Source organism: Thermobia domestica, chromosome 4 (assembly GCF_964235325.1).
Source record: "Thermobia domestica chromosome 4, izTheDome1.hap1.1, whole genome shotgun sequence".
Classification (NCBI taxonomy): Eukaryota; Metazoa; Arthropoda; class Insecta; order Zygentoma; family Lepismatidae; genus Thermobia; species Thermobia domestica.
In genome coordinates, this window is record NC_137457.1 from 211,978,754 (window position 1) to 212,006,586 (window position 27,833).

Below are 27,833 nucleotides of genomic sequence, written 5' to 3' on the forward strand. Positions count from 1 at the left end.
CACTTTTTGTTTATTTTAATATGCAGTTACGTGCATCAGTAATTTTCTACTAATAATTAATCTTATGCAATTAATCAACTGTTAATTTGCAAATAAGAAAAAGCGTATGTCTGAATCTGCATTTGGTTATTTAATTTCTCATTTGAACATACCGTAATTTAAATTAGAAAATACTTTTGGTTTGCTTAATATTTTATTACTTGCGCGACTTTAGTTTCAACTGTTAAAACTATAAAAATTAATCAACACTTATAAACCTTATAAATAGCACGTAACCTAATTCTAGTAAAGAGAAATGTTTCGCTCAAAATGATGAAAACAGTAATAATCAGTAAATAATTTTACTCATAATTTTATTTGAGTCCTTAAACATCATACGCATTTACTCGAATATACAAACTGGTAAGATAATATAATGACAACTGAAGGGGGTGATGATCGACATGAAATTAAATAAAAATGTGTACGAATATAGGTCGGAGGCAGCATAGTTTTACTGAGAAGCGTTCAAAAACTGGCGAAGACGCTTATATAATGCCAAATACGGTATTTTGTGAACGTGTAAAGATATCGCTGTCGGATCAAAAGATTACGAAGAAAATCGACCCTGATAAATGTAATGACGCACTGATGGTACATAGTGGTTGCTGCGCAACAGAGATTACCACAGATGAGAAAAATACGCGTGTAAATTTTCCATATGTCTGTAGGGACCCCTGTAACACGAACAGCACTTCGCTACCATCGGTAGGTCACTGCATCTGCTAGGGTCAACTTGCTTCGTAATCTTGACCCAACAGCAATATCTTCCGCGTTCATGGTATATTCGGCATTATATAAGCACCTTCGCTTGCTATTGAATGCCTTTCAGGGTAAAATGGTGCCGGTTTCGACCCATCCTCATTAAATATTTTTTTTGCTTAATTTCATGCTTATTATCATCATCTTCAGTTTGTCGGTGTATTATCGTACCACCCTGTAAAATCGTATACTGTACAGTTGTTATTATTTTCTTGCGATACTATTCACGACCCGTAGGGGAATCGGAACAGTATTCCCAAATCGAAATTGTTCAGGTCAAAGTTAGATGTTTCTAGCCCTATAACAAATTCCGTTTCAGTTATACATATTGTGCAGAATACTATGAAGTGTTCAATGAACTGTACCAATTATAACTTTTACTATGGCTTTGGTATTGCTATAGGCTATTGCAACGTGTAAGGTGATTAATTATTGCGAGCGTTGCATTACAAAGTTTCGGGAATCACGTACGGAACAATGTAATCTGTTATATTTTGTTGTAGTTATAAACTGTCATCTTTGTTCACTTATAGTCCCCGGCTACTTTAAGCGATCGCAAAGCGTATTTATTGCTCCTGCGTATGCTTGAAATACGCTGACCATGTATTTAAATCTGAGCGGCTAAACATGAACGCGAAAGCAATAAAATCGCTGAAAAAACGCCGGCTCGAGCGTATTTGGTGCAGGTCGGAACAATAGACCGCCTGCTGTTTAAAAGATTTCAAAAGGAAGGACAGAAAAGAAAGACGTGTTGCCAGGCAAGGGGATTGTAGCAAGAAACAGCTGCTTGGAAGACGCTTTGTGCAGAGAATGGAACTCTGCTATTATAAAGTATGTGTGTATAACAAAAGAAAATTCACAAAAATAGAAGGAAATTCCGAAAAATTAGCTAATTACAGAAAAATCTATGTAACACAATAGGGTGATTTCTCGTGATACACTTGATTGACAGTTAGCTGATGCCATGGTAATCTATAAGCAAAATATTTGGCTTTAGGCAAAAGATGAAACAACGAAATAACTTGAATTTGAGCCCCTATCTCCGAAGCTCGAACTCCACCCCCAAACAGATAACCACAAGTGTAATCACAAAGAGAAATTATCAGTTGTGTTTGAAAACGTGTCCTGTGTACATATCCAGTCATGGTTAGTGTGTTTAACACAGAGGCGTTTATAATCGAAATACAAAATATGCCATGCCTATATGATTTAAGAGATCCGAACTACATGAATCGTGACTTAAAAATAAAAATGTGAAGAGAAGTGGCTGCGATATTTGTTCCAGACTGAAAGGGAATGGAACGGAATTCTCAGAATGAAGAAGGTAAGAATATTCTTATTTTATGATTTCATTTAATACTGTTAAGTAGAGCTACATCGAGCCAAATTGATGTTCACTATGAATAATAATAATAATAATAATAATAATAATAATAATAATAATAATAATAATAATAATAATAATAATAATAATAATAATAATAATAAATACTTTGTTAAAGTTGTGCCAACTTCCAATATACCTAATATATACCAAACCTTCAGGCGCAACAGTCCGAAAGGGCCAGCGTCGCCTATGCGTCATTTTATGGGGTGGATGATGGAACAATTGCCCTTAGATGGTTTAAGCCATAGATGTGTGCACAGTAGAAAGGCGGAAAATGCCACCTCTAATAGTTTGGTACTTAGGTATATCGAAAATGTTTTAAACAGCAAAGACCATAATTTTAAATTGGGGTTCAATACATCTTATTCTCTTTCCAGTCTTTGAAATGACCGAAAAACTACGTTGCCAAATTATTTCGAAACTTAGTTTTGTAAAACAAACACATAATGTTTCAGTTTCCAGACATTTCTTTCCATGCAGCTTAGAAATATTCCTGGGAAAGATATGTTTATTTTATTTTATTTATTTATTTTAACTGTAACTGCTCGTGTTTTATCAACTTTGTTCTGAAACTGAAAATAAGGTGCTAAAATTGGAAGAGTAGGAATTTCAGAAGAAGCCAAAATCATGAGAGGAAAAAAATTAAAAGATTAAACCAGAGAATTGGTTAAAAATATCATGATGTAAATTTTATACTTGGTGGCTTGGAATTTAGCGGTCCTTTCAGCACCGAAGCTATACAAGATGTGAACCTACAGTTTAAGGTGGAATCTAAACTACCTTTATGCGCTGAAACTTTTCAATGATCTCCCACAGGATTCGAATCCGGAACCCCATTCTCCAAAGGCACGTGCATAGCTAGTAAAGTATAAAGTAGTGTAAATGTTGGAAGTTATTGATTGGGGTCTAATATTTGTTTTCGATACAGAGGATATCTTTAAGAAAATGCCTCTTGCTTCGTCTCTTTCGACTATATCAGCGAGGCTACATCAGACGTGAACTACAGCTCAACGTGGGACCCTAACCACATAACCTCCTGCCTAGAATCGAATCCAGGTCTACCACTTCTGGCGCGGGAAATGAAAAGAAAAGACCTGGAAACCCTGACTGGCTCATAGTATGATTTACAACTTTGGTGAAACTAAAATTACCGTGTAGCCACTTAGGCCGCGTTCACTGTGGGGGGTAACGCTTTGTCGACTAGCCTAGTCCTAAATGCAAAACCGTATGTATGTATCTCGGAATCTTTGTCGTTGCAGGTCATCAGTTTGAAGTGAGGTGATCGTGATCAAAAATCTGACCTGACGAGAGATCACTTCCGTGTAATGATTTATTACAATTTTCGCCAAGGATTAAGGCTGTTGCTACCTCTTTGTCAAGTCGAGTTTTCCGCTATCTAATAACATTGGAACTTTTTTCGAATTTTTCTCAGTAACCAATGAACAAATCCCTACAAAAATTTGCATGGAGTCAGGTCAATAATAAAGGATTCCTTATATGAGCTTATAATTTTACTAAAAGCCTTCAATTAAGTTATTCATTCCCCCCTTTTTTTTCATGTGAAGATTTGCAACAGTGCAATCTCTCTTTCTTCCTGTTTGTGTTAGCAGCGTGCGAGAAATTCGGGCTAGCCATTTAAAACAGGTTTTAAAACTCTGTACATAACGCATCTGCGGAATGAATGTTTCAGCCCTGTCGCCTTTTTCGAAGACAGATTTATGGCACTCAGGAAGAGTGGGCGCTCTTTATTTTCTTTGCTAAACCTATTGCTTTTAGTATATTCGTCCAGTCTTATTGGAAGTTTTTGTGGTTACTTTCAACCCTACCAAGGTGCCTCTTGCATCTCGTGTATTTCAAAGTCTTAGATTTAGTGATTGGTTATACAAATATAAATTAGCAGACGGCTGTGATACCAGATCAATCTCCTGTGCGAAATAATAATAATAATAATAATAATAATAATAATAATAATAATAATAATAATAATAATAATAATAATAATAATAATAATAATAATAATATTATTATTATTATTATTATTATTATTATTATTATTATTATTATTATTATTATTATTGGGAATCCGTGGAACAAGAGCCTGTAAGGAGCAGGGAATCTCGGTGCGGCTTTGACACTAGTAACCTAGTTAAAATGTGAGGTCACCACATCGGTTCTCCCTTGCCGGTAATGCTCGTTTCCCTGTCGCCTTTAGCGTGGGAGATCCTTATTCGATTCCCGGCGGAGCTCATGTGGTTCGGAATCTACGTTAATCAGTAGTCTCGTTTCATATAGCCTCGCTGCTGAAAGGGACGTTAAAATCAATTCATTGTTTCCGTGCCGACACCAGCTGGGTTTTCACATTGAATACACTAGCGCTCTTTCACTTTTGTAACCTCACGGAAACAGGTAAACCAGTTAAGGTAGCATTTTGGACTAATAATTATAATTATAATATGTATCGCTTTAACAACTTTGAATACTATTATAGAATTTTTATGCTAAATAGTAATCATTTTTTTTTACCACATGCAAAGAAAATTTAGAAATAAACCTTCTTTTGTTACACAAATTTGTTCTTAGCGTGAATGCTGTCGAATTCTATTCCTAGTGATGACAAATTTTTCGGTATTGATTCAGTATCGCGAATCAATTGGGAAATTGCGGAACTGACCACACATTACCCTTCTTACAGAGCGCATTTGTAGGAGAAAGTGAACTGTAGTATCAGGGATTCTTTTATTACACAAGAAAGACATCTATACATAGTGAAATAGGTACTTTTAATGTAGATACAAATATCATTTTCTATTACAGTATTATAATTTTTCGAAATATGAATAGGGATTTATTTCTTGGTTACAGGATATATTGTAACCTGATAACAATAATAACCTTAAAACTTACGCATTCTACACATGGAATATTTATTTCCAAACGGTGGAAGTGAAATTTCATATATGGCTACAACACATACAGTATTATACAAATAGTACAACATATATTATTAATAGAATAGTTTTAATTTTATACATTGGGTGATATCAATAAAACGTAGAAGTTACTCATTACGCCCAATTTTGAAGTAGTTACTCGCATTGGTATCAATAAAAAGAGAACTGAGCACTAGTCGTCTCGGCTGACCTCGGAGAAGCCCCGCCCTTTTGAAGTAACCACACCTCTATTCTCGAGCCGAGTAACTACTACGCGTTTGGTATCAATAAAAATCAAAGACTCCTCTGTGATGCTAGTAACTTCTCCAAATTTGTGGAGCAAGCTAAATAGGTGACTCCGTGCGAAATATGACAGAGTATATGATTGTTTTACTACGTAGAAAAACTTATAAACTGCATAGAAATGTTGGAAATGGAGATTACAAAAAGCATTATAAGTTTATGAAAGAAAATGTAGTGATTAGCACAACATTTTTTAAGGAGAATCAACCGAGATTCGGGGTGGTGGACTACGTAATGATGAAAAGATGCGGGTTTTCTTCAAGGGGCCCCTCATGTGGGCCCCCTATTGTATTTATGAATATACAATATTTGGCATAATTAGAGTGCAATTTGTCTTAAAATCCTGATATATATACCTTCTGCATCTGAATGCCCTCCCCCCAAATTTACAGAGAAATCGGTGCCCTTAGTTTTCTTGCGTTACGTGAGTGATCTGGGATTCCAGGTCGGAATGTCAGGGGATTCTGGTGTGGCGCAAAGTACTGTCTATGACTACCTGAAAATGGATTGTTTCCGGAAGTGTGCGTAATATACAAACAGCAAAGGCAGTGTGGCAAGAACAATATACATCTCCGGGTGCTATCGGAGCACTTGACTATACACAAGTGGCATTAAAGAAATCTAGTATTTTGGAGAGTAATACGTTAATAGGAAGAGCTATTTCGTGGCTAAGCGGTTAGCGTACATGCCTTTGGCATAGGAGACCCGCGTTCGATTCCCGGCAGGAGCTCATGTGGTTTGGATTCCACGTTAATCAGTGGGTTCTGTCTCATATAGGCACGCTACTGAAAAGGACGTTAATTAAACTAATAATCAACTCAACTCAACGTTGATAGAAAGGGTGTATACATGAGAATGTATTTTGTTTATGTCAAGGCGAAAGGCGACACGTATGGTGTTGAAAACGCAATCAAATGGACGTGATTTATGACGTGGGTGGCTGGACTTTCTTAAAAAGAAAACAAAGGAGCCAAGTGTCTGATTTCGTTCTTAAAGCCAAACAATCTACAAAGACCTTGGACAACACGTGATATGCGCTTGTCGTGTTAATCTTGATGCTGGATTCCAATCAACATCCATCAGCTCAAATAGGTTCATTCCCATGGTTTCAGTATTACTTTCTTCTTTCCCGTTTTTTTTTTTTTATTTTTTATTTTTTCTTCTTTTTTATTTTGGTTTTATTCTCGCTCGAATATTAAAGATTCTCTTGAATTTGTGTCTCAGTCGTAGATGTATTTGATATTTCGTTGCATTTCACTGTAATTACCTTCAAAAGTTTCGGCTTTCCTTCGCTTACTTTCTGATAGCTGTGACTTTGAAAGTACCACTGGAAACTCTTTTACAATATCCACAAATGCACTTTGATTGAAGCTATCGTTGCTACTTGCCCGTTTCATGGCTTTTAAGATACTACGCCATAGGTTAAAAACAACGAAATGACTGCGCGATGAATGGGAGAAATGAGTAATCACTTCTTTTATTGATACGACTCAGTGCTACGTGCAGAGGAAGCGCGAGTAAACGTTCATAAATCTGGAGCAGACTAGACCTGAGTAGTGGCTTGTTTTATTGATACGAAATTGAGGGAGGAGATTACTCCAGCTGTAGTTACTCCGATTCTCGAGCAGAACTTCTCAGGAGTAGTTACTTATTTTTATTGATATCACCCATTATCTTTTGATGCTTTATTTTAAAATAAAGGCCTTACCTTTTATTGAAGTACACCCGTTTGTCAATGTCATAGTTATTCAACTAAAACATTTTCGCATGAGTATAAAAATATGTGATGGAATACTGTTTCATCAAGCTACCACATTAATGAAATTCGAGTTGAGACAAAAAATATACAAGTTAAAATATACACACACATCAGCGAGAACATTATGACTAGTAGAATTGTCAGTATGTCCACCTTTGGCACGGATAACAACGGCGACACGTCTTGGTATGGACGCAATGATCCTTGGTAGATCGCTGGAGAGAGTTGGTACCACATATGCACACAGGTCACCTGATTCCCGTAAATTCCGGGGAAGGGGCGATGTGCTCTGACGTCACGTTCAATCACATCCCAGATGTGTTCGATTGGGTTCAGATCCGGCGAGTTGGGCGGCTAGCACATTACTTGGAACTCGCCCCTGTGATCTTCGAACCACTCTATTCCACTCCCGGCTTTGTGGCATGGTGCATTATCTTGTCGAAAAATGCCACTACCGTTGGGAAACATGGTCGTCATGAAGGGGTGTACGTAGTCTGCAAACAGTGTGACGCCTGGGCCGTTGTGGTGCCTTGCTCGAGCTCCACTAGACACATGGATGCTCCCAGAAATTGGTTTCAAAAATGTTTCTGAGTGAATACTTTCTTCAAAATAATATTACAAATTATAGAAAGATTTTCGAGACATTAGAGTCGAGTCGAGATTTTTACGAGCAGTCTCGACTCGACTCGAATTTTACAAAGTGTGTCTCGACTCGAATTCGAGTCGAGATTCGAGACATGTCTCGACTCGTGCGCATCCCTAGCTAGTGCCGTTTATAGCTTGTTTCGAGTGTTATTTATGAATACAGTTAGAGTAAACTTTCTGCTTAACTACAAGGAAGCCCGTTGGGGATGATTTGAACGTGGCAAGTATATAGCATGCTATTACCCAGAAATCACATCTATGGTACATCCTTTTTTTCAAAGTTTCATTTCTTCCACGTATAACGCCACATGCAAATAAGATCTCTGGTTCAAGGAAAATTCGAAACAACATCTAAGTAGCAAAGTACGTAAAGCAGCGATCCCTACTGTGAAACATTTAAACTTTTGATAGATAACCAACAAGGAGCTATGCTCTTAATTTTTTTAAATTTCGTTTTGCAATATGAACTGGCCCTTATTTGTTATAAATTTTCTAAGTTTTCCAGACGGAATTGTCTTCCAATAAGAAAATAATAGGTTATCTAAAGCTCAATAAATCCATTTCAACTGGAATACAAAATTATTTGCAATGTCGTATAATATTGGTAACGTTATGTTCAAAAATCACTTACAGTTGACATAGAAACCAAGGAACACTACTAGCGTCTCTCGTATTTTTGGGAGAATTAGTTTTAATGAGCAGCTTTCCCCTCTTTCTACCTTTGATTTATTGACCTTTGACAACAACAGTAATAGATGTTCTTCTCGTACAAGGTTTTTAAGAGATGAAGAAAATATTATACCGTGTGCCCAATATAAACGTAAATAGGAGCCCAAAGGTAAGGAACATCCGAAAATGAGACTGCTTCAATGCGGTCGAATCCCAAGATAGATAGATAATCAATTTACACGGTAGCATGTAATGCATGTCTTGATCAATGAAAAAATGAAACTTCTACAAAACTAAGGTCAAGTTGGACAAATGGCCAATTTTAGGATTACCATATTCTGAAATGTCAAAATGTGAACATACTTCTACGTGTACTCCCCTCCTTACCTGGGTAATATGCGGAAAGCTTATACTAAACACAATAGTAAGAAGTAGAGTCCCGGTGTGACTAGATTTAGCCATGTTCAAGACAACGAAACAATTTGGTCAGGAAATGTATGTGGATGGAAATTTTAACTGTAAAAATGCTAATGTATGGTAACAATACCCAACGTACTTTGAGATGTCGGCAAATTAACAGTTTTATTTCTGTAATATGAAATCTGTGGTAGTTTCCATTAAGTTTCTTGGAGTTTAATTAGTATAAAAGTGTGGAACTTTTTTTTTTTTTTTTTGCTTTTAAAATAGTATACGAAGTTGTGACTATAACTCCAAAGACAGTTATTTATACATATGCAGTAATTTATATTATGCATAAAATATGATAATAATGCATTTGAAATTTGTTTCAGGTGGAAAGAAAAGACAAAGAACAATTACCGGATACAGATATAGTGATTATACATAAAAATCTGCTCCTAGAAACGCTTTAGTAAATAACGTTGTTCAATATAGATTTTCTAATGGAGTTATGAATAACCATTTTTGGACAATTTTAGAGTGCTAAACACGAAAATAGCACTGAAAAAGAGAGATTACTTTTTGTTTTGAATTGTCGCGGAGAAAAGGGTGAATCTAAAAATTACACTATTCTCCAAACTTTAGTAGGTATTGTGTAACGGAGACATAAGCAGACATTATTGGATAAGGGTGCTGAAGACGAAAATGGCAAAGGGATTTCTTGTTTTGATGTTTCAGAGAAAAGGGAGGAAATGGAAATAATGGAAGGTTTATGTATTTTTCCGACTTTCATGTGGGAACTTCACAAATTCTGCACATTTTTCAAAGCCATGCATATTATCGCCTTTGTATTATTTTTATATGTTTTGTATGCCACTTTATTCAAAAAAGTTATAATAATAATAATAAAGTGATATTCGCTTTCGTATACACTAAAAGTATCTTTATTCAATAGAGACAGTTCGCTTCTAATTGCTTACGACTGTCTATCCATGAACGGGGGAAAAGCTAATGTAAGAGAAGAATGGATTTGTTCTCATTGTTTTTATTTCTTTTTTTCTGCTTTCAGCAAAGAAAACGAACTCCAACGCCTCCTCACTGAAATGCCATAAATATGTCATTCTTGAAAAGGGTCCCCTCGCAGCTGTGGACAATGTTCAACCTCAAAGTAACCCTCCGCAACCTGCTAGAAGAGAGAACCGAGTGTCGTCAATGCGTTGTTGCGAATCTTCACATGATAAAAAAGGGGGGAATGAATAACTTAATTGGAGGCTTTTAGAAAAATTATAAGCTCATATAAGGAATCCTTTATTATTGACCTGACTCCATGCAAATTTTTGTAGGGATTTGTTCATTGGTTACTGAGAAAAATTCGAAAAAAGTTCCAATGTTATTAGATAGGGGAAAACTCGACTTGACAAAGAGGTAGCAACAGCCTTAACACAGCAAAAATGTGTTCGTCGGATGACTGCTACTTTTCCTGATGAAGCCACATCCTATGCAACAATTTACAGGTGGTTTCAGGAATTCAGATGTGGTCGGGTCAGCCTGAGTGATAAGGAACGTGCAGGTCGTCCATCAACAGCCATTGTGCCCCAAAACATTGCAGTTGTTCGTGAATGTGATTTTTCACGAAATTCAGGAGACCTTAGGCATTGACATAAGCCAAATACACACAATATTGCATAATTATTTAGGTGTGAAAAACCTTTGCACCCGTTGGATCCCACACAATCTAAGCACAAAAAGACGCCCGTGTGAAGTGGTGCAAAGCTATGACTAAACGGTTCAAGTCTGGATCATCTAATTTGGTGTTTAACATCGTAACAGGTGATGAAACGTGGATTTATGCATACGAACCGGAAAGTGGCAATCTGATGTGTGGATGTTTCGCGATGAACATAAACCAACCATTATTTTTTGGTAAATCAGGTCTTATTGCAACTATCCAACTGGAAAATCGTAGTATCACCGACCTTAAGCTCATTTTTTCTCGAATTTAAAAGAAATTAAAAAAGATAGTGTTAATTTCAGACTTTATTAACCGAGCCTCGTATGTAGAGGAACAATCTCGAAGCCTTCATCATCAGTTTGGTATTTTGTGCACTTGTGTTGGTAAACCTCACTTTGATTTTACGGCCATATATGGTCGAGAAACAGAGACCTGTTCACGTGATAGTAACATGCTTGGTGACTGTTTCCTTCTATCTAATTTTCGGGACCCTTGCTTTTCCACCCTTGCACTGTGGTATTTAGCGCTAATTGGACGATAATTCTGGTCCCGAGGCTAGGAGTGAAAATTGGGATTTTCCTGGCTGACCATATACAAGCTTTGGTTTACTGAAGAAACCCTCAGTGCTTTGCACAAATGCTTGACACAAGACCCGTTACGGTCGTCGCTCGGAAAAGCACCCACAAAGGCGAGTGGGGTGCATTGTCTTACACTGAACATACGCATTCATTCGTATATGCTCCCCTGTATGGTTAGAGCCATCGTAAATTCAGTGGTTATTTGTGTGAAAGTAAACTTTTGTGGTTTAGTATCAGTGATTATGAGTTAATCATATACGTTTCAGTGTTGTCTGCGTTACCATACTTGTTTAAATAACAGCACCAGTAAAAATTTGCTAAGTCAAACATACATTACTGAGTAAGGGTGCAGCAACTGTTCAGTGTGGAGTAATTTAAATCATTTGTTGCAGAGCCTAACGACGTACTCCTAAAACTGTTCAGGCCCCGGTACAGGAACTCTTCTGTGGACCCCCTTTGCATCAAATTTGGATTCGACGCCAGGACCCAAGCGGCATCAGCAGCGAACCAACTGTCGATCGGTCGAAGATTATTGTGAGTAAGTGAAATCTTAATTTATCAATTGTGCCCTACTGCCACCTTTATTAAAAGAACGGCCGTAAAAGTTGCTTGTTCATTTGTAATCTTTTGATGTTCTTTTAATTTGTATGAATTACATTTAGTATTATTACACTCTCTATACAGTTTAACCGGGTTTTGTAATTTGCATCGCAGGATGATTTTTATTTGTTAATATCTGTGCTTAATTTAATCATCTGCACACTTTTCCATTTTTACGGTATCTTTGTTTTGCCTACCGTCCTCCCCAGCTTCGGTTATGACAAAGACGTAGGTATGGAAGAAATCGTGATTCGCCGTGGTAAAGCTGGGATAGACACACTAAACGAGTGACAAAGAGAGAGAGAGGTGTAAACCTTCGACCGAAAAAAAAAATTAATGTAAATGTTACAGTTGTATTTACGAAACTCTAACCACGACTAAAACACGATTTCAGTAGAACAGTCTATGCAGAATGGTACACAACCATATGTCTATCAGAAGTACTGAATGAGAGCAGACAGTCCAACCGCAACCGTCGAATCATTCTGCATCACGACAATACCAGCTCGCACACAGCAGCTTCCACAAGTGATTTTCTGGACAAAAAACGTTGAAGTCATGATACACCCGGCTTATTTCCTTGATTTAGCCCCCAGTGATATCCTTTTGTTCCCAACAATCAAGAACATGTTGCGTGGGAAGCGCTTTTGCACTTCAGAAGCCATCGAGGGATACAAACTGCATGTTTCACAGGTACCAACATCGTAGTGACATAATTGTTTACAGATGTGGTTCTATCGCTTGAAATAATGCATTGATGCACAGGGTGAGTACTTTGAAAAGCAATAAAAACAATGCTGTAGTTTGATGTTCTTGTGTTCTATCATTTTCCCGAAACTTTCAGTGCAACCCTCGTACATTTTGATGTTTCATCTGACATATTTGTTTGTATATTTTATTGATTTTATGAGATTAATAGGTAACTCAATTTTAAAAACATATTCTACAATAACAATAATGTCTTTCTAGTTGATGAAGCATGGTTAGCTAAGTATCGCGTTCTGCACATTATTTGTATGGTCTTTTTTTAAATCTTCAGTCCGTTATTTTTTAATTAAAAACGTTCCTCAGGGCCTAATGTTGTCTAAGTTCTATGTTGCATGCGGAATCAAACCCAAGGCCAAGTACTAACCACTCAGCTATAAGACATTACATTAACGGATCGCACTGTATTCAATTTCATTTTATACATTTTGTCTTCATAAACTTCTGAGCTTCCAACAGATTCCACTGAGATAAGCAAACTTATTTCAATTAGCAATTAAATACTCAGCGACTTCGGAACACTGTGTTAACTCGTAGTGTCAACGATATAACGAAAATGAGACCTTGCAACGTATATCGACAATAATTGGATGCTTCCACTTTAATCTGCAGTATCAATGGTGCCCAAATTTATCTGCAAAGATTTAATCAATCACTTTTGAATTTCTAAGGCATCATAAAGCTGAGAAGACAATCTAGAAATGAGAGGCAACACACTCGGTTTTTGTCTGTGAAAGCTCTTTCCTAGTTTTAAGAGACGATGAAGGAGTCTTTAATTAAGCATAATTTTTGTAACGCAGAATGGCTTCTCGAGACGTGACCTACTTCACCTTTCTTGCATTTTCAGTGCTTTCGTGAAGATTGCAGAGAAACACTCTGAAGAACACCGAGGACACAGCTAAAATTAAATCACGCTCAATGAAGGAAGAACTGTCTTTATTTGCAATCAAATTACGTCACATTTTTTCTCATAATTCATAGAAGTTTTGCCTTCGACCGAACTTATGGGAAAGAAAAATGAAGGCAGAAAAAATAACATCAAGTTTATATGATTCAGGATTCCTATACACATTTAAATTGTGTATTTTAAATTTCCATCTGGACAAACAGTTTAACGGATTGGTATAAAATTTTAAATTTGAATGCATATACAACACAGATTGTGTAGCAAAGGTATTATGTAAGTTTGGAAAGATAACTGTAAGTTAATAAACAGATATCATGAAGGTAATAACTATTACATGATTAAATATATTTTGGAAATATATATGTATTGGAAATGGAAATATATATGTTGGAAACATCAGATGTGCGTTTGTTGTGTAAAACAATCCAAAAACGATATATTTCATCGCTCGCTTCTTATTGTAACTTTTGGACCAGAACATATGTAGTTCTAGTTCCATTGCCCCTATACAAGACATTGTGTCACTCTCTCTGGCTCTTCCATACTTAGAAGGTAGTCTTGCCTCGAATTGTATACTGTAATGCATTCAAAACTTGAGGTTGCTTGGGACACCATTTAATATTATTCAATTTAGCTAATTTTTCTCATTAATTATTACGGTCGAATAAGGAACTATTTTAAGGGGTGAAACTCAAAAAATCTCGGAACTCGAAAAATAAAGACCACCCTAATATATATCCCAAACTCAGTATACCCTCAATCTTGTTCCTTTCAAATGACGCCTCTAATTTGCAATTAAATAAACAGGTGATGAGCAAAAATAGAGAACTACTTTATATTTCATAAATGGATAATGTAGGAAATAAATAATAAACCCCTCTCATGAAAATTTATCCCTAGTTCCTATAATACAAATGATTTCTTTGTCAGAAAATTGTACCACATATCGTTTCAGAGTAAACGATATGGGATCTCAGGAAATGTTAAATTACGATGAACTATAGAAAAAATCTCCTGAATAAACGTTCGAGTACTCGATATAACTATGTTATTTAGTGAACAAATTATTAACTTCTTGTTCTACATATCTATGGTGAATAACTATTATTAGAATGAGGAAAATAAAGTTAAGTATGTATGAACAATAAAACATGTATAAACTCATACATTCGTGAAAAGCAGAAAATCCCTTCCCTCATACACATTGATGTCTAAAACTTAAGCATAATGCGAGAAGTTGAATGTAAGGACCGAAAAAGAGTGTCGCGAGCATGGGAAATGTGGCGGACGACGCATATTGATTGTGAGGCTTATTGTACTAGCCGTTGCAAGCGCCAGACTGGCTCAATATGGGAAGATATCGAACACTAGTGCTTAAAACCAAAATGCATATATTCTGTGTAGGTCTGTTTTTGTGATCTGAGGGTACTGTCGAGTTGAATGTGCCAATAGACAGCACAATGACGTCACGCAATGACACAAAGACGTCATTTGAAAGCGTTTATCGAGTTGTATCATCGTGCGCCAGGAACAAGGTGACACATAGACAGCAATAGCACGAGCTATCAATGTCACAGTGTCACGTTCGGATTATGGAAACAGTTTATCGACACAGGAGACGTTAGCCATAGGGACGGTGAAGATAATTCACATATGACAACTCAACAACACAACCGATATGACGAAGGTATCTGACCGTAACTGCATGTCTCAAGTGAAGTATGCCTGCAAGACAATTGTCAGTCGAGCTTGCAACCGCCTCAAGGGTGATAGTTCCACTGACATCAGCGTACAAAAGGACCTGTGGACAGTGGTTTCGTAAATATCGCTAATGGGGCCTCAATGAATGGAGCCTTGTACTGTTCACGCATAAATTCCGATAAATACCCAGAGCGATTCTCATCGCACATTGATCGGACGAGACCAAGGAACCTGCTTTCATCTCATGAATATTGTGAAAAGAGATCAGTATGGTGACAATGGCGTACTAGTTTGGACATACATTATGGTGATGGTCGTACAGAGCTAAACATCTTTGATGCAGGGTCCATCACTGTCCAGAGGTGCAGGGACGAGGTTCTGCATTTTTGTGTGCCTTTACAGGGGTGCAGTCGACCCACAGTGTCTGCTCATGGATGAAAATGCCCGTTCTCATCATACCAACCTGGTGGATGACTACCTAACGACGGAAGACATCCAACGCATCGAGTGACCAGCACGATCTTCCGACCGAAACGCAACTGAACATGTCTGGAACGCACTAGAGAGCTCTCCACTGTCTTCGAAAGAAGTAGAATCAGCTGCCCCAAGAGCTCATAAATAGTGATGAGCAAATGCAAGCCAAGACCCGGGTGCAGGCATGTAGCCAAGGGGGGGGGGGGTCCGGATCCCCCTTCCCCTTCGAGACCAGAAATGAAAAAAATTAAGGAAGGATGAAACAAAATTAAATGAGAAAAAGAAGGATCAGCGTTAAAAATTAAAAACTACAGGAAGCTTCTGGTTACTCTTTCTTATGAGGAGATTTGTATTTCTTGCAACACATGGTGGCAAGGTGAGCGAGATATCCTGGAACAGTCAGGGAATTTGAAATTTCTAGAAAAGTTACACAATTCTCAGAATTTCTGCTACTAGTCAGGGAGATTTCAAGCTTCCGAAAGGATAGTGCCGTTGTGTTTAACAGCGTGGACATTTTTTATCATATTTTTTCTCATCGCCTCCTTGCAGTGTCAAACATGTTATTTCAAAAACAATTTTCTACTACTCCTTTAACCTGTCATTTGGAACAGACAATAGTACTGATCTACTTAGGCAGTGGTAATGAAAACGTATAAGCATACCGAATTTCAAGTTTTTACTCAAATTCTAAGTACCTAAAACATGAGATTATAGGTCCAAAAAAAGCACCATTTAAATAGCATAGGGAAATTCTTCATCCCCTCTTTAGGCCCCCTAAAAGTTAAAAATATTCACTTTTGGCAATTTTCCAGTGGGTTAGTTCTGGAAAGCCACAATCATGTCAAATTTAATCATTGTAGCCCTACAGAAAGTGTTTGTCGCTCATGTAGTTTTATATATAGTTAGGATTTATTGTTGTAGTATATCGCTCAATCCTCGATGTGCCGTATGCCTAATGAGGCTAAACGTTATATTGATAAACACTTATTCAATGTATAAGCATCCGCCCATGAAATCAAACTTGCGGCCACATGCACTAAGTTTTTGTCAATGTTATGAAAATCTTATTTCGATATTTTATGAGCACACGGATTGCGTGAATTACTGCGAACACATTCACTCCTGCAGCATTTTTACTGAAGCCAAGAAATTCAAGTAAAAGATATAATGATTTTTCCCCTTCTTTTACGACATTCTATATAAAAAAAATTCAAGTAGTACCGGTACTTGTGCAAGACTCTTGGTCTTGGTCTTGCAGGTATGGTCTTGGTCTTGCACCCCTTTGTCTTGGTCTTGGTCTTGCATCGGGATTCTTGTTCTTGGTCTTGCGTGCAAGACTCTTGCAAAAACTGCAAGACCAAGACTCTTGCGCTCATCACTACTCCTAAACAACCTAATTTTCAGCATGCAGCGTCGGAACCAGACGTGTGTGGCTATCCGGGGTGACAATACACAGTATTAATCTGTCTCTAGTGCCAGCAATGCTCCTCGGTGTTTTGTGGTATGTGAGTTTGGTTCATTTTTGTGTTTGCGTTGTGGCTTCCTGCTACTATGGTACTTGCATGTTACTTGTTCCGTTTAGGGTGTATGTTGTGTGTTGGTATGGTTGTTCCCTTTGGTGCGATTTATTAAGTTTCTCGTACCCTATATCCTCAGACGATCATTAGTTTAGGACACAAGTGGTAGAAAGCTAATTCGAACACTGCACACAAATCAATATCAGTGAAATCAATTAATATGTAATAATAGTTTGTATTGCGAAACTCCAAAAGCGGTACATTAGTGAATAAATCGAAAAACACCTTCATTACAAGAAAGAATGACACATTCATTACTTTTATACATTTACTTATTATTTTCATTATTGTAGATTAAGAAAAAAATACGAAGTCATTTTTGGTATTATCGAAACATAGCATACAGCGACCAAAGTCTGCAACGTGTGGCAATAGCTTTTATTTGTAACCCTATCGGTTGGTAGTGTTAAATGTTTCCTTTAAAAAACACAGTGCTGAGCAACGACCAGATGTTCTTGTTTTCATTAACCTGCCTTGACTCAAATGAAAATATTACTTTTTTTAACTTTGTTTCTCAGTCTTGTAGAAACTACATTCAATTAAACGTTTCTTCTATTTAGTTTTAAATATCGTAATGTAAATACAAATAAAATGTGCGGACCACTGCACTAAACATTCTCGCTTCTAATTTTAGACTTCAATTCTTACTAAAAAGTTTATGAAATAAAAATTGTTTTGAAAATCTTCGCCTTGTCAAATCTCACTTCATCAATAAACGAATATGTCTTCTGGTTTTATCGAAATCAACGGATTACGCCTCATTTTAGGCTAGTAATATTTACGAAATTTTGTTTTGAGGACAAAGATTTATTGAAAAAAAAAAAATTACCAATGGAGAAGTTAATAAGTCACAAGATTTTGGTGCTTAAGTGTGATTATAAGAAGAAAAAACCTTGAGACTGTAATTTAAATGAACTATTAATATGTTTTCCTTTTGAAAATAACTTGTCCTAAGGGACAAAGGTTATATAAGCTAATGGGACTTTTAACTGCAGAAGAATCATAGTTTTAGCATTTAATTTTAAATTAATGACTAAAAAAATTGTAATAAAATGAGGAATCGGGAACGGGGGATCATCATTGGTCTTAGCAACTGCCGAGAGTGGCAAACGGAGGGAACAGGGGCATCCACGGAAATCGTATTAACCATATACGTGAAAACGAACTTCGGACTTGGTTTGAGAGGTTTTCATACATTCACGTAAGTCTCCTTCATTGACGTATGTAAAATTTCTTTAAAAAACAGAGTCTGAGCTTTTAGTTTTAGTCCCTTACCAAACATACATTTGTGGCATGTAACTAAGTAGCAGTTCTGAGAAACCGTACATAGTGTTATTGATCTTCTTTTGTGAAAATTATAACTTTCTTTTATGTTAATAAAATTGTAGTCAGAGGTGAAACGGCTCTTTTACTTAATTTTCACAGAATATATATATATATATATATATATATATATATATATATATATATATATATATATATATATATATATATATATATATACTAGCTGGACCTGCGCTCTCTACACAGCGCATCATTCGCATATGAGCATAAAAATCTCCTTCTCATTCCTCACAACATATGTACATGTCCCTTTACAGACACAAGTGAAAGACGTTTTGATTTTTAAAAAAAATCGGCAAGGGGTATATAAAGAGGAGATTTATTGGATTATTTTCTCTCAATATCTCGCACCGTTTGCAAGATTTGAGCCTACTTCCGGTTGGAGTTTCTAATTCATGTATAACCAGTGTTTTCTTTCTTCTTGTATGCAGTATGTAATAAGCAAATACAATACATATAAAATTAATTATAATGTCAGTTATTTAAGGCGTTCATTGGGGAAAACACTCAAAAAAATGAAGATTCATCTTAAGACTCGAGAAATGGTTATCCTTCCTTTTCCACTATTATTTGGCCATGGAACAAACGCCTGAGACATATACAACCCCAATATACAACATTGTGTTGTTGGAATGTATAACGCATAGGATATGATGCTTAATTTTTTTTTAATTTCAACGCTTCCAGCGTACCCTAAAGAATGTAATAAAGAAATAATGGCCATGTTTTTTTTTTTAAATATTCAGTTAGAACTGGACAATCTACGCAAAATTTCTAATCGATCAGTGAAAACGTCATCTTTCTAGAGCCTGTAGTTTCCGAGATCTCATTGTCGAAAGGATTGACCACAAACATATAAACATAGTTTAAAAGAACTCGGAAGATGGAAGCACAATTCACATGCATTGATTTTAGAGAAGGCTTATTAAAATACAAAGGCTTTGAACAATAATTTTATATCATAAACTTTATGAAAAAGATATAGTTAACTAATTTAGACTATTTAAAGTACAAATATTTAAAATGTTTGTCTCAGTTAAACGTGAAATATCACATAACCGTAAATGAAAGACTTGAAAGCTAAAGTTATAGGTTGGAGCTCAGGCGCTTTTAATTGCTATTGTAGCATTTTAATAGATAGAATATAACCTACCTCTTATGCTCGAATGTTCAGTTTTAACAGGTTTGAATACTGTTTCAAAGTAAAATAATTTTATTTTCATACAACTATCACCATAACTACACTAAAAACTTTTATTTTGATTAAACAATATGAACAATATTGTAGACGTTTACTAAAAACATCGAACAAAATGAACTAAAGTTTCTTAATTTTTCTTTAGAACATATGTAAGGTTGTTGAGGAAACAACAAAATCGTTATAACAACTTTCCAAAATCAGGATCTCCCCCTCCACCATGAAAAATATCTCTCACCAGTGAACTACCCTAATTTTATTTTTCGATAGAAGTGGATCCAGTAATATTTGTTAAAAGCTCTTAAGGGGGCAGACTACTAAATATTTTTGAAAAGCTAACAAATTTTCTTTTGCCCGTTTATCGTAAGTGAAAAGAGATAATCAAATGTAACTTACCACAATAATAGATAATGGTACTCTACATCCGCAAATACGAATCGGAAGAATTATCAGTGTTGCCATCCATAGAAATTACAGTGTGTCCAAAATTTGAATTATTCAAAAATCTAGATTATGGCAGCGACTAGAAAAATGAACTCAACGGTAGTTGATTATTTATCATGTTGTCTTGGTTCCTTGTTTACTACTTTTTAAATAATGTTTGTATTTATTTTGTAATAACTTGCAGAAGTTATTACAAAATAAATAAGTTATTACGAAATAAGTACAAACATAAATGTTTGTATTTATTTTGTAATAACTTGCAGAAGTTATTACAAAATAAATAAGTTATTACGAAATAAGTACAAACATTATTTAAAAAGTAGTAAACAAGGAACCAAGACAACATGATAAATAATCAACTACCGTTGAGTTCATTTTTCTAGTCGCTGCCTTAATCTAGATTTTTGAATAATTCAAATTTTGGACACACTGTAATTTCTATGGATGGCAACACTGATAATTCTTCCGATTCGTATTTGCGGATGTAGAATACCATTATCTATTATTGTGATAAGTTACATTTCATTATCTCTTTTCACTTACGAAAAACGGGCAAAAGAAACTTTGTTAGCTTTTCAAAAATATTTAGTAGTCTGCCCCCTTAATAAAATATTTATTCATGAAACATGAACAAAATCACTGATGCAGTTTTTGAAAATGAAATGAAATCTTTGAGTTTTACGTCCCACGGTTATGCCGGTTAGGCTAAAGGAGACGGTGATGATGAGAGATGAGTGAAACGGTGGAATGAAGAAAGTGGGAGGAAACGGGAGAACCCCGAGAAAACCCACGAGCACGGTGTTTGTCCACCTGCAGTTTTTGAGAAAATTTCACCAGAAGAAAATTCACTCTTCATATCAATTATCTCTTCAGTACATCGACGAAAACCAAAACCGTATTAATGGAAATTTGTTAATAAAATGTTTATTTATTGGAAATTGAACAAAATCCCCTGAACACCATTCGAGAAAACTGTCCCGCTCATACACTAGCTCTCATGGATTTTTCAAGCCGAAAAGATTTGTATTATGTTGTGGGATCATGGGCGCCCACAGAGGGGGCCAAGAGGGGACAATTGCCTCCCCCTTGGATTTTCGAAAAAGGTTAACTTTTATAGGCTCTTCTGCTGACAAAAGGTTAAGTTTAATTACTTTCGGAAGCCGAAGATATGTTTTTCTTTTTTTTATTTTTTTAAAAATCTCTGTTAATGGTGTAGTGTTCAGAATGGATATAATACTTTTTTCTAAGAGGGAAAAAAAAATGAGAATCTTTGTCCGAATTCCGGAATCAAGCAAGTTGAAAGTAACAGAAAGAAAGCTAGTTCGTATATTATCTTTTTCTGCACAACACATGATATATCTCTTCGAGGTGATAAATCAAACTCGGGTGTGTTCCTTGATCTGTTAGACATTCGTGTCGAGGCTGGAGATACTCCGCCTTATGCAGAGTCGTTTTGACGTATGATTAGCGTCATACTAAAGGGATGACTAATGTAGAAAACATATGTTAGTAGAACTCTTTAGTATGGCACTAATCAGTCCTCAGAACGACTCTCCATGAGGCCCACTGTGTTCAAAGAACACATTGAAGGACGATCGGCAATGTGAAATATACTTGACAATGAATTCAAAATGAATTGATTTCAGTTTGTGAAAAAGAATTTTAAAATGTTTTAGTTAAGGAAGCAAATAAAGACAATCATTCTGAGTAATTGCTGATGAAAGTGTTGACATTTCTGGAGTAGAGCAGTTGTCAGTAGGAATTAGATATTTAGACTCAACTTTAAATCAACCCAAAACAGAAGAATTCCTTGATTTTGTGGCTCTACAGGAACTTAATGCAAAAACAATTGTAACTGAAGTTTTATCTTTTTTGTCAAAATGTGACCTTGATATGTCGAAATTATGTGAACAGGGTTATGACGGATGAGCCACAATGGTAGGAGCGGAAAGTGGTGTGAACAGAATAATGCAAAAACAATATCCTAAGGCGTTATTTCGTCACTGTATTAGCCATAAATTAAATTTGGTTATTAATGACCCTAATGAAGTAAACACATTCGAAATTCAGTTGCAACTATGCAAAATATAATCAATTTTTTTCGTGAAAGATCTGTCAGAAAAAATCTTGTTTCTAATGTGCCTCTCCTCTGTGAAACATGGTGGTCTGCAAAGAACAAAAGCATCAGAATATTTTTGGAAAAATCCAAGAAATAGTGAATTGCCTAAAATAGCTGTCCTTTGGTGGAAGCAGAAGCGCGCAACAAAGTGCTCATTACGTAGTTACATTCTTCAGTGTCATCAAGTACATTTATAATATCAATGCACATCATTGGAGCCAACTACAAATGCTCTACAGAGAGAGGCAATTGATCTTTCCAAGGTACAAGAACACATTGAAGTTATTTTGGACATGTTTGAAAATCATCGCTGAGATGTCACCAACTGCTTTCACCAAGTTTCACATCTGGTACATGGAGTCCTCGGTTCGATCCCAGCTCGCGCTAAGTGAACTTTGTTTTGGACGAACACCGTGTGCATGGGTTTTATTGGGGTTCTCCCGTTTTCTTCCACTTTCTTCAATCCAACATTTCATTCATTTCTCATTATCACTGTCTCCCTTAGCCTAGCCGGCTTAATCGTGGGACGTAAAACTTAAAGATTTCATTTCATTTGCTTTCACCAATTATACACAGCTACCGGAGCCTCGGCTCTCGCTGTTGGGAGTGTAAGAGAAATACTTGTTTCGCTTCCAGCGACTGGTTACATAGTAGAACGTTCATTTAGTACTTTAATGAGAGTAAAAACTTTGTTACGCTCAAGAATAGAGGAGGAAAGACTCAGTGGACTGTGTATATTGTGTCCACCGAAAACATGTTCTTGTAAACGAGAATATGTTCATAGAGCAAGCAATTACAAGATTCGCTAAGGAGGGCCCTCGTCGGCTAGAATTTCTGTTCAAGGAACACCAGTGAATGAAATGTAGGCTAAGTAGATTAATTGTGTTGTGTCTTTTTCTTCCCAATGCAATGGTATCCTAATATCTAATCTGTTGATTTTTAAATATATTTTTTATAGTTAATGAAGATATACTATGTGCTAACTAAAATATGATTAGTTTGGCAGTTTTACGTGCATACGTCTTGAGTGATATATATATATATATATATATATATATATATATATATATATATATATATATATATATATATATATATATATATATATATATATATGTGTGTGTGTGTGTGTGTGTGTGTGTGTCTTGCCTCTCCATGGAAAAAATCCTGCGGGCCCCCATGTGTGGGATAGTTAATGAAATATTTATAAAGTATGAAAAAATACTTGGGATATTCTCGAGAGAATCGTTGGAGAAAACTCACCTCAATTATCAATTTTAGCGTTCAGGATTGCTGATATATATTTACGATGTTACTCTATACCAAACACTTGCTTTTCAATCTCATTATTGAAAATAAGGACTCATTATTTAGAGCAGACTTCTTTCTTTTCTTTTTAAAATCAAGTTCCACAATTTCCACTGCGAAATTGCGTCTACATATATTCTTGTCACTGGGTATTCCGCAACAAATATAGCTATTCCTTGTCAGGGGAGGACTGGCCATAATCAAGTACCGGCCCGATGGCCGCTGCGCCCTCCTCACATCAGTGCCTTTGCGCCCTCCTCGGGAGGGGCTAAGACCCGTCTTAGCCTCGGGAAGGCGCACAGTTTCCTCTCTGAACATATTTTTTTTATTTTAAAAAAAGCTACATAATTATTTTATAAATTCGCTAGCCTTTGGCCAGCTAGGGCTCCATCCCAGACCCCGGTATTTGCTCGGCCTGCGGCCTCGCTCTTTCTGTTTTCGGCGTGGGAATGCTATTAATGATATTAGATTTACCCCTAAATATATAGATTTGACTCTAATATCGGTCATTTTGGACGATGTTTACATATCACTCTTACCAACCTCACGCTCCGCCCCAAATCCCAGTATTTGCTCGGCCTGCGGCCTCGCTCTTTCTGTTTTATGCTTTGGGAATGTCATTATAATGATATTAGGGACCCTGAAATTTATAGATTTGACTCTAATATCGGTCATTTTGGATGATTTTTATGTATCAACCCTCCCACCCCAACTGCTCCGCCCCCAGATCCCGTCTTTACTCGGCCTACGGCCTTGCCCTTTCTGTTTTAGGCTTTGGTGGTACCATTAATGATCTCAGCGACTTCGAAATATATTGATTTGATTCTAATCTCGGTCATTTTGGATCATTTTTACGTGTCTCACCCTCCCACTCCCGCCGTTAGAGGCGCTAGTGGCGTTACATAAAGACAAGACTCTGTTCAAGACTTACAGATGAACATCTGGAATCATTGTTCTTGATGAACTCAGAAAGAGACATTCTGATCAAAATAGACAACAATCTTATTATTGACAAAATGTGTGAAAAAAGCAAGGAGATGCGAAGGCTCCTTCAAGCATGAAGCAGTTACTTTACTTTCATTTTCCAGTTTTGTATTTGAATTTCTTTTTTCGCTAGGTAGGTATATAATTCTAAGTTTACTTTTGTTAATTTGTAGTAAATGTTTCATGTATACTTTTTATCAACGGTTTTAAAAATAGATGAAAAATAAGTTAATGTTATGATGAACATAGCTTTAAAAGGACAGAAGTATGAAAAATAGCATAAGCCCCAAACTTAACTCAAATCTTCAGTTATAATTAGGCTGTTAACAAATGTAGTCGATTTTAAACCAGGGGCGGATCCAGGGGGAGCGATCGGGGCAATCGCCCCCCTCAAACAGGAAACTTTCTTATTTTATATATATAAATAAAACCCATTGCAAAGTTTGGAGCCCTTAAAAGTAGCAGTATGACAATCCACCGCACACCCAGAAGTCGGTCCTGGATCCACCCCTGATTTAAACAACTGGTGTGATTTTTGTAGTCTCAGCTAAAGTGTGCAGATTTATATAGGCCTAATATACGAGGCGTGTTTTTTAAGTAAGGGCGTTTGAACATAAGTACACAACGAAAGGTTATTTCAAAAAAGTAAATGTATTTTCAGAAAGTACATACCTTACTCTATTTTTTCAACATAGTTGCCAAGTTCGTTCAAACACTTATCATACCTCTCAACCAATTTCAAAATAACCTCTTCATAAAAACTTTGCCACTGAGGTGTTGTTTGAGGTGGAGGAACAGATGGTAATCGCTCGGCGGAAGATCAGGACTGTAGGATGGGTGGTCTAAAACTTCCCAGCCAAAACTATCCAACAAATCACGGGTCTGACCTGCAGTGTGAGGTCTTGCATTGTCATGGAGAAGAACAATGCCCTTTGTCAGCATGCCGCGTCGTTTGTTTTGAATCGCTCTGCGTAGCTTTCACAGGGTTTGGCAGTATGCTTCTGCATTTATAGTGGTTCCTCGTTGCATGAAGTCGACCAACAAAACACCATTCCAATTCCAAAACACCGACGCCATGATTTTGCGCTGGGACAAAGTCTGTTTGGCCTTCACCTTTACAGGCGAGTGTGTGTGTCTCCATTCCATGCTCTGTTGCTTCGATTCGGGCGTGATATGCGAAACCCATGTTTCGTCTCCAGTTACGATCGGACTCAAGAAGCCGTCACCTTCTTCGTGATAACGAGTCAAGATCTTCATGGCACACTCAAATCTTTGGTTTTTGTGATCCTCTTTAGGAGTTTCCGGACCCAACGGGAGCACAGTTTCCTAAAGTTTAGATGTTCAGAAACAATTTTGTAAAGCACTGATCTCGACACGTCAGGAAATTCGTTTGAGAGACCTGTTATTGTGAAGCGCCTGTTCTCACGAACCCTCGCTTCAACTGAAGCCACCAAATCGTCTGTAATCGAAGAACGGCGACCGGAGCGGTCCTCATCATGGACGTTGTCACGGCCATTTTTGAATTCTCGTACCCATTTACGCACTTTGCTTGCACTCATAACAGTATCACCGTACACTTCGCAAATCTGTCGATGAATTTCTGCAGCAGACAGGTTACTTGCTGACAAAAACCGTATCACTGAGCGAACCTCACACGCGGCGGGCGACTTGATAGTCTTAAACATTGTGAAAGCACAGAACACAACCGTACAGGTCAGCTACAGAGTTGAAACTGTGCACAGTTGTTCCCGAGGCATGCCGGTACACGACGCACACGCTAGTTGCGGTATGCGCTCGAACTAGTAGTGTCTACAACAAAACGGACCTTACTTAAAAAACACGCTTCGTATTTAGTACTCAAAGTCTCTTTGTTTGTTTATGAAAATATTGAATTTGTATAATTCTATCGTGATTAACTGCAATAGCTACTTAATCTTTTGTTGTTTTTTGTGTACTAATTTTCCGAGGGAAGCCCCTCGGCACTTTCTTTTATTAGGAGGGGGTATTCCATACAAGCGAAAGCCTCAGATAGACGGCGCCCTCCCAGAGTATGTGACCGCGCCCTTTTTACATAGCCAGTCCACCCCTGTTCCTTGTGTCAGCCTATTCTTTATTCCTGCTTAACTCTGTCAGATACTTGGCCCTAATGCAATCTCAGCTTGTGACTGTGGAATCGCACACCTGCGGGCAAACACACACTGCCACCTTCGGAGAGTTATTGACTAAGCGTTGCTGGACCTGCTGACATTCTCTCACATTCTCTGGGAAAGATGTTCTTTTTCATCCCAAACCAGTTGCTTAGTCGTGTTAGACAACTAATAATCAACACTGCAGGAAAAAGAACATCGCCTTCTTGTTACTACAAGAAACTGTAGATTTAATATGCTATGTGATAATGTGTTAAGAACAAAGTGAAAGCAACTTTTTTTTTTTTTTTTTTTTTAATACAGAAAATCGCACTGGTAGAATCGGGAATGCGACTATCTTAAGAGTCTTCATCCCGGCGAACTTAAAATACCGCTAATTTTACAGTAATTATGTGATATCTTCAAATAGATAAAAGATAATCGAAATGTGGAACAAGAGCATCCTAGACAATATTATTTTAGATAAGAAACCGTTATCACGACTCACTTATCTGCTTTCGATTTCGAGCCATTTTGAAAATCGGCATTTATTTTCGCGTTTCTAAACAGCTGAAAACGGAAAGCCGCTAGGTGACTTGTGATAACGGTACCTCACGCAAAATAATATTGTCTAGGGCGCTCTTGTTCCACATTTCAGTTATCTTTTATCTATTTCAAATATTCTGTTAGCAAGACTGACTCCATACACAGATGAAATTATTGGAGATTATCAGTGCGGTTTTAGACGAAATCGATCAACTATCGACCAAATATTTACCATTCACCAAATACTCGAAAAAAAAGTGGAAATACAATACCCCGGTATATCAACTATTTATTGATTTTAGAAAGGCGTACGACTCGGTTAGGAGAGAAACATTATACAACGTTCTTACAGAACTTGGAATACCGAGAAAGCTAATTAGATTAATTAAAATATGTTTAAATGAATCCCAAAGTAAAGTCCGGACAGGAAAATTTTTGTCCACGAGCTTTCACGTCGAAAATGGGCTGAAACAAGGAGATGCGTTGTCGCCATTATTATTTAACTTCGTTCTGGAATACGCTATAAGGAAAATCAAA

General features: G+C 36.8%; 1 protein-coding gene and 1 long non-coding RNA gene across 4 annotated transcripts in view; one reads left to right on the top strand and one right to left on the bottom strand.

The window, feature by feature from the left end:
- bib (MIP channel family protein big brain) overlaps positions 1 to 27,833 on the bottom strand; it is a 389,669-nt gene that overhangs the window by 238,734 nt on the left and 123,102 nt on the right. The window lies entirely within an intron of this gene.
- Positions 1 to 27,833, top strand: part of LOC145683854 (uncharacterized) — a 405,847-nt gene that overhangs the window by 138,768 nt on the left and 239,246 nt on the right. The window contains exon 2 of the long non-coding RNA XR_014131202.1: positions 11,596 to 11,741. This is a non-coding gene — a long non-coding RNA (uncharacterized LOC145683854). The remainder of the gene's footprint in view (positions 1 to 11,595; positions 11,742 to 27,833) is intronic.